The 10,350-nt window shown below is 37.5% G+C and overlaps 1 pseudogene across 1 annotated transcript; it reads right to left on the bottom strand.

Annotated features, from left to right (window-relative positions):
• Window positions 1-9,879, bottom strand: LOC114275469 (COP9 signalosome complex subunit 5-like; annotated as a pseudogene). Its single transcript, XR_014347202.1, has 6 exons — window positions 9,423-9,879; window positions 1,438-1,721; window positions 1,145-1,291; window positions 879-961; window positions 418-495; window positions 1-298 (listed from the first exon to the last, which is right to left on the bottom strand). The product of XR_014347202.1 is annotated as a COP9 signalosome complex subunit 5-like (transcript).
• Window positions 9,880-10,350: the final 471 nt, after the last annotated feature.

The following is a 10,350-nucleotide window of genomic DNA, read 5'->3' as shown; positions in this document are numbered from 1 at the left end:
TGTTAATAATTTCCTAATCATTAAATTGCTAATCAAAATGGAGGCAGAGTGCCTAGTCTTCAATTACCATCACCTTCACAGTGTGAAGAAATCCAAAATGCAGTATAAATTCAAGGAGAGGTTCAGGATTTACACAAACATTTGGGGATAAGGTTGAGTTGGTGAGAGGTAAGGATTCGTTAGTTGCCGCAACACTCAAAAACCATCATCAGCTGTCAACCATGGGTTTGGGACCAGATAACTCAGTGTGAGGCCTGTTTAACTGATGAACTGAGTAGAAAAATATATCCTTGATAACCTAAAATGTGAAGAAAAGGTGTTAAAGATGAACAAGAATGTCACAACAAAACTAACATATGCTTGCATTGCTATTCATGCAAGAAGCAAAGAATTTTCACCCAAAAAAAATAAAATCACCTGAGACATTAATCCATGGACCTGCTCAACAGTTATCTTTGCACTATCTCAAGTAATCTCTGCAGGTTGAGATTCTTCCTGCAATTCAAAAAATTTAAAAAGTGGTATCCAATAAGAATTCAAGCAACATTTGCAATAAGTATCACATAATCTTTTGCCTTTTTATATACATATATCCATCTTGAAACCACATTGTAGCTGCTCATAAGAAAATGAGGAATCTTAACCAATGTGCAGAAACTTGTAAATTCAAAAGCAAAACTGGAGCAGCAGATAGTTAACTAATGGCCAGTTTCCTGAGTAGACATCCATTTTACTAGATGGATACACATTATAAGTTACCGAGCCAAATATCCTAGCAACAATGTACAAAGCTTTTAAAAAGATGAAGGGAATAAAAGAAACAAGCCATTGAAGTATGTACACCAAACAATATAACACTGGGACAGATATCCACTAACCTCTTTCTTTTTTTGAGAGGGTGCTATTAAGGGCCCAAAGTGTGAATGAGACAATTGATTTTCAGCTTGCTCAAGCTTTTCAGCTGCATCATGTAAAGAAAATTAATAATTAATAATTATGAATCAACCACAGCAAACAAGTCTGTTCATCTCATTCATAGGCAAGATCAGCTACTGCAGTAATTCAAACTTGTTTAATGTACCAATAGTTAGTTATACGAGTACTAAATATGAAAGCTCTATACCTCAACAATAGTGAGAGATACCTAGATCAGAAAGTTGTCCTGCAACGTAGTCTTTATTCCCCAGTAAAGGTGATGAGGAAAGAGTATTCACCCAAAACTTATTCCATAGCAGATCCAAGAGGTGGCAGTCAAGTGATGACTGAAATTTGTGATGTCTAATGAATAATACTGCAAAAACACAGTCAGATTAAGTTATCCAGCTTTAAACCATGATTTTGAGAAAGGTACAGGTGGGCAAGTTCCACACACCAAAAAAAAAAGTAGGAGGAGGAGGAGGAGGAGGAGGAAAGGAGCAACTGGGAAAACAAATCAACCTGTTTACAGTGGACACCAAAGTCTTCGATCTTGTTTAAAGGGATGGTTTGATACTCAGAAACAGGCTCACCTGCAGGCTTATATCCTTCTGGGTATGTTTGGAATGCACCAATCTCGACTTTTCCAGCTGAAACAGTCCTTGTTGGATCAATAACGACCACCAAAAATGGCTCTTGAAATTGCTGGTTGAGCATTTGTGTTGAGACGTCGATATACTAGAAAGCCAGCATCCATAACCAGGGTGAGAATGGTACCACCCAACCACATTCTCCAACCTCCCCACCTGCATTCAACAACTTGAATAATGATCATAACCTACTTGTTCGTTTTCATCAATAAGGCTTTGTGGAAATAGAACAATCAAGAACAAGTTCACAACACACATACATATGGATTAGGATTTCAAGAGCAAAGTCATAGTACTTCAATAATGGTTTCAAAAAGGAAAATAAAAATACATGAAATAAACGAAGAATCAATGAATCAGAGAACCCCAACAAAAATAAACAAATAAATAAGGTTCCATATTTTTTGAGACAACGCCATTCAAGAACTAGGATTATCAAATAAATAAAATAAGCTCCTTTACAATAATATCATTTCTAGGAGCATCCCAACCCTTGACGCAAAACCTATACAAAATTTAAATTTGGGTAAAAAACACTCAAAACGCTCTCCACTCCTTGACCCAACTTGTATCAAATTGACTTTTATCCAATTTTTTGTATCCAAATCAAGGAAGACTCTGTTAGAAATTGGGCGCCCATGTGGCATGACCCTTAGAACCTTTTGAACCTCATCCAAATGGGTTTTGAATTTAAATTCAAAACCTATTTGGATGAGCCACTCAGGATATATATCTATCATATCATGATATGGATAGATGATATAGATATCAGATATTATCTCATTTATCCATTTAACCAATGGATAAATGAGATAAATATAATATATATCTGATATATGGTTATGGGTAACCAAGAGAGAAACAACGTATGTTTTGTTTCTACCCATGATACTGACTCTCTCCCAAAATAACGATCAAAGTCATTTTGTACTGTGGTTTGTGTAGGTGATATTCACCATTGTAATATCACCCCACTGCTGGGATTGATTGATTGAGTATGGAAGCACGTGATTTATCCACGAGGTTTTAGATCAAACGAGGTATGATCTAAACACTTTATTCCGCTGCATGTTTTGTGTTTTGATTTACATTGGTATCAGAGCCATTAATGGATATTTTCGTGCTTTCTTTTATCATATGTATATTTATAAAAGATGTGGAGATCCAAAATATTTCATTTTTATGATCATTAATGTCATTTTTAAGAGCATAAATGATTTTATTTTGGAAAAAAGAGTCCGAAAGTAAAAAAATCGGACCAGTCGTACCCTGGAAGGCGGCGCGTGGCATTCACGCGCCACCACGCCGCAGCCACGCGCCACCACGCCGCAGCCACGCGCGCCCACGCGCTGTCACGCGCCATCACGCGCGCGTCGGCGGCGCTGTCCACGCACGCGCGCCGTCCGCGCCCGCACGCGCGCCGCGTGCTGGAGCCGAGCGCCGAGCCGATGGCTGGAGCCGAGCGCCGAGCCGCGGCTGAGCCGCGCGACGAGCCGCTCCTTGAGCCGAGTTACGCTGAGCCGCGAGCCGAGCCGAGCCGTTTTTCCCGCCTGGCTTGGCTCTAAGGCTCTGTTTGTTTGTTTTTTTAATTCTGAATTGCGTTAATTGGCCATAGTTTATTCGTTATAGCTTGGTTTTAAGTATGGTTGGTACCATTACACTCAGAATTAAATTTTATATCTTCTGTAAAATTTTGAAAATTTTACGAAAATAAAAAATATTTTTTCTGTGTTAATAATTCATTTTTTATGCTTTAAAATGATGCTGGTATTGCATAAATAATTTTCTGGGGTTGAAATTTTTATTGTGAACTTCTGAAATGTTTTAATATCTACTGGTAATATTGTCTCATTTTATCAGTTTCTGGATTTTTTATTTCTAATTTTATGTGTATTTATTAGTTATTTAAAATTCCAGAATATTTCAGAAAAATTCCAGAAAATTTCAAAATGATGTACACTTTAATTATGGCATAATCTGAATATTGAATACAGCATATTTTTTTTGGGTTTGTAATATGTTGTAATTAGAAGAGCATGATTATTTATTTATTTATTAGAATTCCATTATTAAATAAATATAGCATGAGTTATTTGTAGATTTACATTAAAATGCTATTGTATGGAATTTATCATGCTTTGTATATGCCATAGTCAGTGGGAGGTTATTCGGTTGAGAGAAATCTTTGTAGATTAACTCCCGAAAACCAATATTTTGCGCATAAATTAAACTAAATTTTGGATAATTGTCACTTGTGGCGCAAGAGATGATTACGAGCATAGCGGATTTTCGATCTTGCGACTTGTGTAATATTGTCACTATTTAATTTAGATTTTTGCGGCAAAATTATATTATGCTAATCAAATTAATCCCAATGCGAATTTCTCTCTAAATTGATTTAGCTTATGGAAGTTAATTTGGTTGACCTAAACTTAGTAGAGATGTTCAAATGTGAACAAACTAATCCCATTCTTTAGATGAGAAAAAGTCTTGGAGACTTTAGGTCAAACCTTAATTGAGCCAAAGTAAGGAAACATGACTCAAAGTCGCCGTGTTTTTGTTGCCTTGTTTGGCACAATAAAAACTAATGTGTGCGCTATAGTTAGCGGCACGCTACATAGTTTTGGTTGGCGAGTTTTGGAGTTATGAAATTAGTAAGCCCTCAATAGATCTGTATATGATCTTGACTAATGAGCTGCGCGGATTGACTTTGTAATTTGACTTGTAAATAATGTTACATCATTGGATGAAGTAACATTCAAGAGTCACGTCATCCAAGAAATGCGAGCTTAAATAAATTAGTCATTAAGTGTAAGACGAGTAGCCAGTACGAGCAGTGTTTTGCTCTCTACCCAATTATTGGGAGTGGATTGAGCGAAATTTCATGCACTATAATAGTGTGCGTTGATATATCACGTGAAGTTAAAAGATTAGCGCTTAGAAGCTGCAAAATCTATTAACACTGAGTAAAAAGATTAGCGCTTAGTGGCTGCAAAATCTATTAGCATTGCCAACTTGTCTAAGTGTGGACACTTACTGTTTCCACACTTGAGTGTGAAACATGGATGAGGTGCTTCTTTGTGTGATTCCTTTACTAGGCTAACGTTTTGAATAACATTTACCACTAAGCGCAAACGTTGCAGCATAGTAATGAAAAGGTTAAGGCTGACAAGGTTGTTATGACTCTAAGAATTTAACGCATCGCTTGTAAGAGCATTGTGTTGAATTAGACTCTTTAGCCTAATTCGCGCTTAAGTTACTTCAGGAGCTATCATAGTTGATAGCTTATTCTCTCCTTCTTGTGGATAGTAGAATTAATTGCAAGTAACTATGAAGCGAGAAATAGAGATGGCAACAGGAGTATCGTCATCTTTCAACTAGATGTATTAAAGTGTATGGAGAATAAAATTGACTTGAAGGTGCAGGGGATTAGCACTTACTAGTTAAATTTGCGACTTAGGCGCAATTGATATCTCCATGACATCCTTTTTATGATCTAGTGAATATGACTTAGTCGTGAGTCATTACCTAGTTGGGCCTAAACCTTTAAAACTTGTCTTCGAGAACTCACACATTAAGATGATTGGAATTAGTTTATGACATTGGTCATGAACCAGTGGCTTATTATACTTAATCACATTAATGAGATGATGACACGATGGTTTGAGTAGGCCTTCTCGGGCCCACTCGCTTATGACATCCTGCTCTCATGTGAATGTGTAACTTTGTTCGCAATGGGTGCGCACAAGTAAGTAGGAAAGCCGCAGAAGGTCATTTGTTTTGGCGCATTTAGTCCACTATGATATTTTGTGACTAGATATGTGTGAGGGTACAATAGCTAAGCCTCAACCTCGACACATTTATAGATTACGATACGCATCTGAGTCAAGACTATTTGATCTCCCATAAGTCAAAAGTTTTGAGATGTTTTTTGACATTGCACATATGAGGTCGAGATCAATTAGATAAGAGTTTTTTGTACTTTTAGTTTTGACCAAGGTGGCGAGTATCTATTTGAGTTATTTTTTCAGAAAAACTCTGTGAAGAGAGATGGATGCTTAGAACATTGATTATTCCTAGTACTCAACAACACACTGGTGTAGTAGAGATAAGGAATTAAATATTGTTAATGTTAGGTAGATAATGGCGCAAAATGTTTCCCAATTGGGAATTGCACTAGTTTGTTGCCTATATCCCTAACTAAGTGCCCTCCATATCAGTTTTTACACTCCATTTTGAGTAATGGGTTAGCAGAGAGCCATCTATGGGCGATCTGTAACCATTAAGCAGCTTATCTTTATTCTACTTCTCATAAGATTGCGAAGTTAAGACCTAGGGTTCTATAGCGCATTATTGTATGCTGTCTTGTAAACACAAAGGGTCGTGTGGCGCATTATTGTATGCGGTCATGTGCATATAGGTAAGCAGCTTTGTGGTAGTGTAACTAAGTCACATAAAGTTTTATTAGTAAAGGTGACGTGAATAGAGTTTTCGGAACTCTATAAGATGGAGAATTCCAAGCATAGCGCTCTATGTAGCCTAGTTGAGAATGGAAAGAAATTTCCAATATCCTAGGGACAGTGGGAGCGATGTGTCTACTAATGGATTACTCCATTAGAGCAGAGTACTCTACATTCTTAGTTGCGTGGTAGCAAATGTGAAAATTTTCCACGTCATCACTGGGTGATTGAGAGGGAAACATTCATGATTGCTCCGCAAGATGATAAAGAGCCTAGGATAATGCCAAAGGCTCTAGTCTCTTGTTTTTAGAAAGTGGATCAATGTTGCGCAGTTTAAGACAAAGTCTTTGAGGATTAACCATTTTTTTATAATTTGGTTGACTTTCCATTATGACGCAAAACTGTTATAAAGTTATGCGTAATTTGGATAGTCATTTTTGAGGCATAAGGCTCGCTAGATACCGAATGGTCGCACCATTGAGGAAAGTGTAGACCATGAGAAGACTTCCTCCTGGGGAGTGAGGTTATTTTGACTTAGGCTATAATTGACATAAGTTCGGAACATTGATTTGTGGACATTGTGACTCGATTTCTCATTAGAGAATTGGATAAGTAGATCCGTAGGGATTTACCTTCTGCTTTTATGGTGAAAAGTTAGGAGCGCAAAAAGGTTGCTAGTTCCAATAAATCTTTTACAGCCTAAAGCAGTTATCCAAATAGTGGTTCTTAGATTTCGTCAAGCCATGATAGGGCAACGATGATCGATGAAGACCACTGAGGCATGATCAATGGTCCAAAAGAAGTTTTTCCTTACTTAGTCATTATGAGCCAGGAATTTATAAGGTTGTCGCCACCTAGGGTGGGCAGTCCTCCATTTTAGATATGATGGACATGGGTGATGTAATTCATATGCTCGGATGTACGATCCTTAAGGATTGTTTTAGGAAAATTCTCGGTTTGTCTTCGATGACTTACATAAGGAATATCCTAGAACGATTCTAGATGCAAAATTGCAAACCCATTGACTTACCTATCGGTAAAAGCCAGAGCCTTAGCTATTGAGTGAATCCTCAGATTGTCTTTGGGAGAAACAGATGACCTATATTCCTTGATTTTTTCTTTGTTGTGGGAGCCTAAAGTACGCTATGTGGGCGTATTCGGCATGATAAGTTTTATCTTTGATAAATGGTTAACTGAGTTGTTTAGACATTGACCTTGCTCATTAGACTGTGGATAAAATGCTTTATTAGAAGCATATTAATTTGCTCCTTGTAAAATTCAATGCGCTAGTTGGGCGCATCTGCGCTAGTTGGGCGCATTAAGAATGAACGCAAATTGGTCACCAAAAATATCTTTAGAGAGGTTATTACGCAAGAGGTAGTGATCTTAAATCATTTCATGTGAGGCGCACATGGTGGATTCCGTTGTATATACTTATCGCAAGAGGTGCTGATAAGGCTTATGTTTGGAATCTATAATTGCGCAAGCTGTGGTCAATTTTTTTTAAATTGATCACTTATTTTGAGATGATGGGATGTTGACACTATTATGGTTTGTGTCATAATGATTAGCAAATGATGATGCCAGCAGGCAAGATTGGCTCACTCACACGAGCAATCGCCCTTGGCGCTTGGGAGCGAGCAAGGATGAGACTGGTGGTTTATTTTTATTCGGAGCCAAGAGAGGCTTAAATCATCCACTATGTATGTCGCCTTGGTTATAACCAAGATGAGGTCGTGTTAAGGACCAAACATGGATGTTAGTACCCACTTTCCATGTTGTGCCTGTTATGATTAGCCAGATTCGAGATCTCATTTGGCGCCTAGAAGGCGAGCAAATAGAGAATTCGGGTTAGGCGCTAGAAAGCGACTAAACTAATATCTGTACGGTGTATCGAGTATGACGTCACTCTTTATGGAAGAGTTACTCCACCGTAACATATATTCATACTATATGTGCTTAGCGACCGAGTAATGAGGTGAGAGAATGGATCACTGCTTCCTCACCGTGTGAGTCTTACGAGTCATTATTGATATGACTTTCATTTATGTACCCTTTTGTGACTTTTGACTATGTCATAAGGTAAGGGGTTGATGTTCTGCTACTTTGGTATGTTGCCTGCGGTCATGCATGATTCGGCCTTAAGGGACATCACTGGGAAAGCGGTCAATCCTAAACTAAATGGCATGAGTGCAAAGGGAAGATCATCTAGTATTACACCACTGTTGTATATTCACTGCCGGCAACTCACATCGCTCTGTATGAGAGGCGAATTGAGTGTGAATATATTGCAAGAATTGAGAGGGTCAAACATGCTCTTTTTTTTGAGGGATTAGAGATGTTTTTTGGACCGGTGTAATTAGATGGGTCTGGGGTATATGAGACACTATTTCTATTCTTTTTGGGTTGATGTCTCTATGCTGGCTCATTTTGAGTTTCTAGTATAGAGCTCCCACATGCAGGTGTTCTCAGCAGTCGCACGGTGCAGTGGCTAGTATGAGATTGTTTATTTTTGGGGAGATTGAGATTGAGACATGGCAGTGTCATGCCAACTCATGTCCGAGTGGGAGATGTTAGAAATTGGGCGCCCATGTGGCATGACCCTTAGAACCTTTTGAACCTCATCCAAATGGGTTTTGAATTTAAATTCAAAACCTATTTGGATGAGCCACTCAGGATATATATCTATCATATCATGATATGGATAGATGATATAGATATCAGATATTATCTCATTTATCCATTTAACCAATGGATAAATGAGATAAATATAATATATATCTGATATATGGTTATGGGTAACCAAGAGAGAAACAACGTATGTTTTGTTTCTACCCATGATACTGACTCTCTCCCAAAATAACGATCAAAGTCATTTTGCACTGTGGTTTGTGTGGGTGATATTCACCATTGTAATATCACCCCACTGCTGGGATTGATTGATTGAGTATGGAAGCACGTGATTTATCCACGAGATTTTAGATCAAACGAGGTATGATCTAAACACTTTATTCCGCTGCATGTTTTGTGTTTTGATTTACAGACTCAAATGTATACTCAAAATTTTTCTAGACTATTTTGTAGTTTCCAAATTTACCACTCTACCATTAGTGAACTTTTACTCACAATTATGTCTAAATATGAGTTTGTCCATTGGACTGTTTCATATCAAATAAAGTTTTTACTCAAATTTCAGTAAAATTTTGTGTAAGGCTGGAGATGGCCTAAACAAAATAAGCTCCAGTCAAATACTTTACAAGATGTATTATCACAATCACAATCAACTATCCAAGTAAATTTAGGGTTTCATAGAGTGGACATGAAGATTAAAAATGAGCAATTTATGTTTACTCCAAGGTCGCAAATTAGAGAAAACAAACAGAGATCATCACTATACCTGCTTGTTAGTCTGAGAATAATCAACCATATACTCATAAGCATCAGCCTGAGCATTAACCCTAGTCTCAGTCCCCTCAACGGGTAAAGCGAAAGCGTCCATGACGATGATGGAATCCCATGACTTCGATGGTGCCTCCGCAGCGAGCGTGGACGACCATCTTGGGGAGAACGAGGGCGGAGATCTTGAGTCGCTTGAAGAAGTGTGGGTCGATGGACCGGGGCTTGTCTTGCTGGGACTTGGCCTGAGAAGCCTCGTCGGCGTCGGATTCAGATGCAGATGGAGTCTCCATTGTCACGATGTTGTTCTCGAGCTCCCATGTCTGTTGCGCCATGGCCGCCTGTGAGCTCATACAGGCTGACCCCAAACAAAATGGACACACTCAATCATATGTCCATTAATCTTTTGGCCATTCGCCCAAGTTTAAAGTTTTTTGGTTCAGAGAAATTTTTCATCAAATTTAAAATTTTAATAAATAGTTTAGGCTTGTTTGACTGGTATATTAAGATATAATTAAAAAAAAAATTAAAATTTTATTTGGCTTAAATTTTTTTTTTTAAATTTTCAAAATTATTTTTTCTTTGCTACACATTAATCAATCACTTTTTTTTTTCTGTTTTTCTTTTTTTCAATCACTTTTTCCTTCACATACATTTGCTCAACTGCAAGAAAATATTAAATTATCTCAAACTCTCAACCTCCAAAGCTAGTTTCAAAATTTACAACCAAACAAATCAAAAAAAAATCTAAACTCTCTCAACAAAAAAAAATTTGAAAATTTATCTCAATACACAAACAAAACACGCCCTTAGGCTCCGTTTGATTTAGTTTTGAAATTATGATTTAAGTATGGAATTGTGATTTAAAGTAAGAAATTGTGAGTTGAGTTTTAAAAAGTGTTTTGAATTTTGAGTTTATAGATTTTGAG

The sequence above is a fragment of the Camellia sinensis genome, chromosome 12 (assembly GCF_055761805.1).
Source record: "Camellia sinensis isolate YWXY chromosome 12, ASM5576180v1, whole genome shotgun sequence".
Taxonomy (NCBI): Eukaryota; Viridiplantae; Streptophyta; class Magnoliopsida; order Ericales; family Theaceae; genus Camellia; species Camellia sinensis.
The sequence above is the reverse complement of the archived record's forward strand: the minus strand, read 5'-3'. Positions and strand labels throughout refer to the sequence as shown.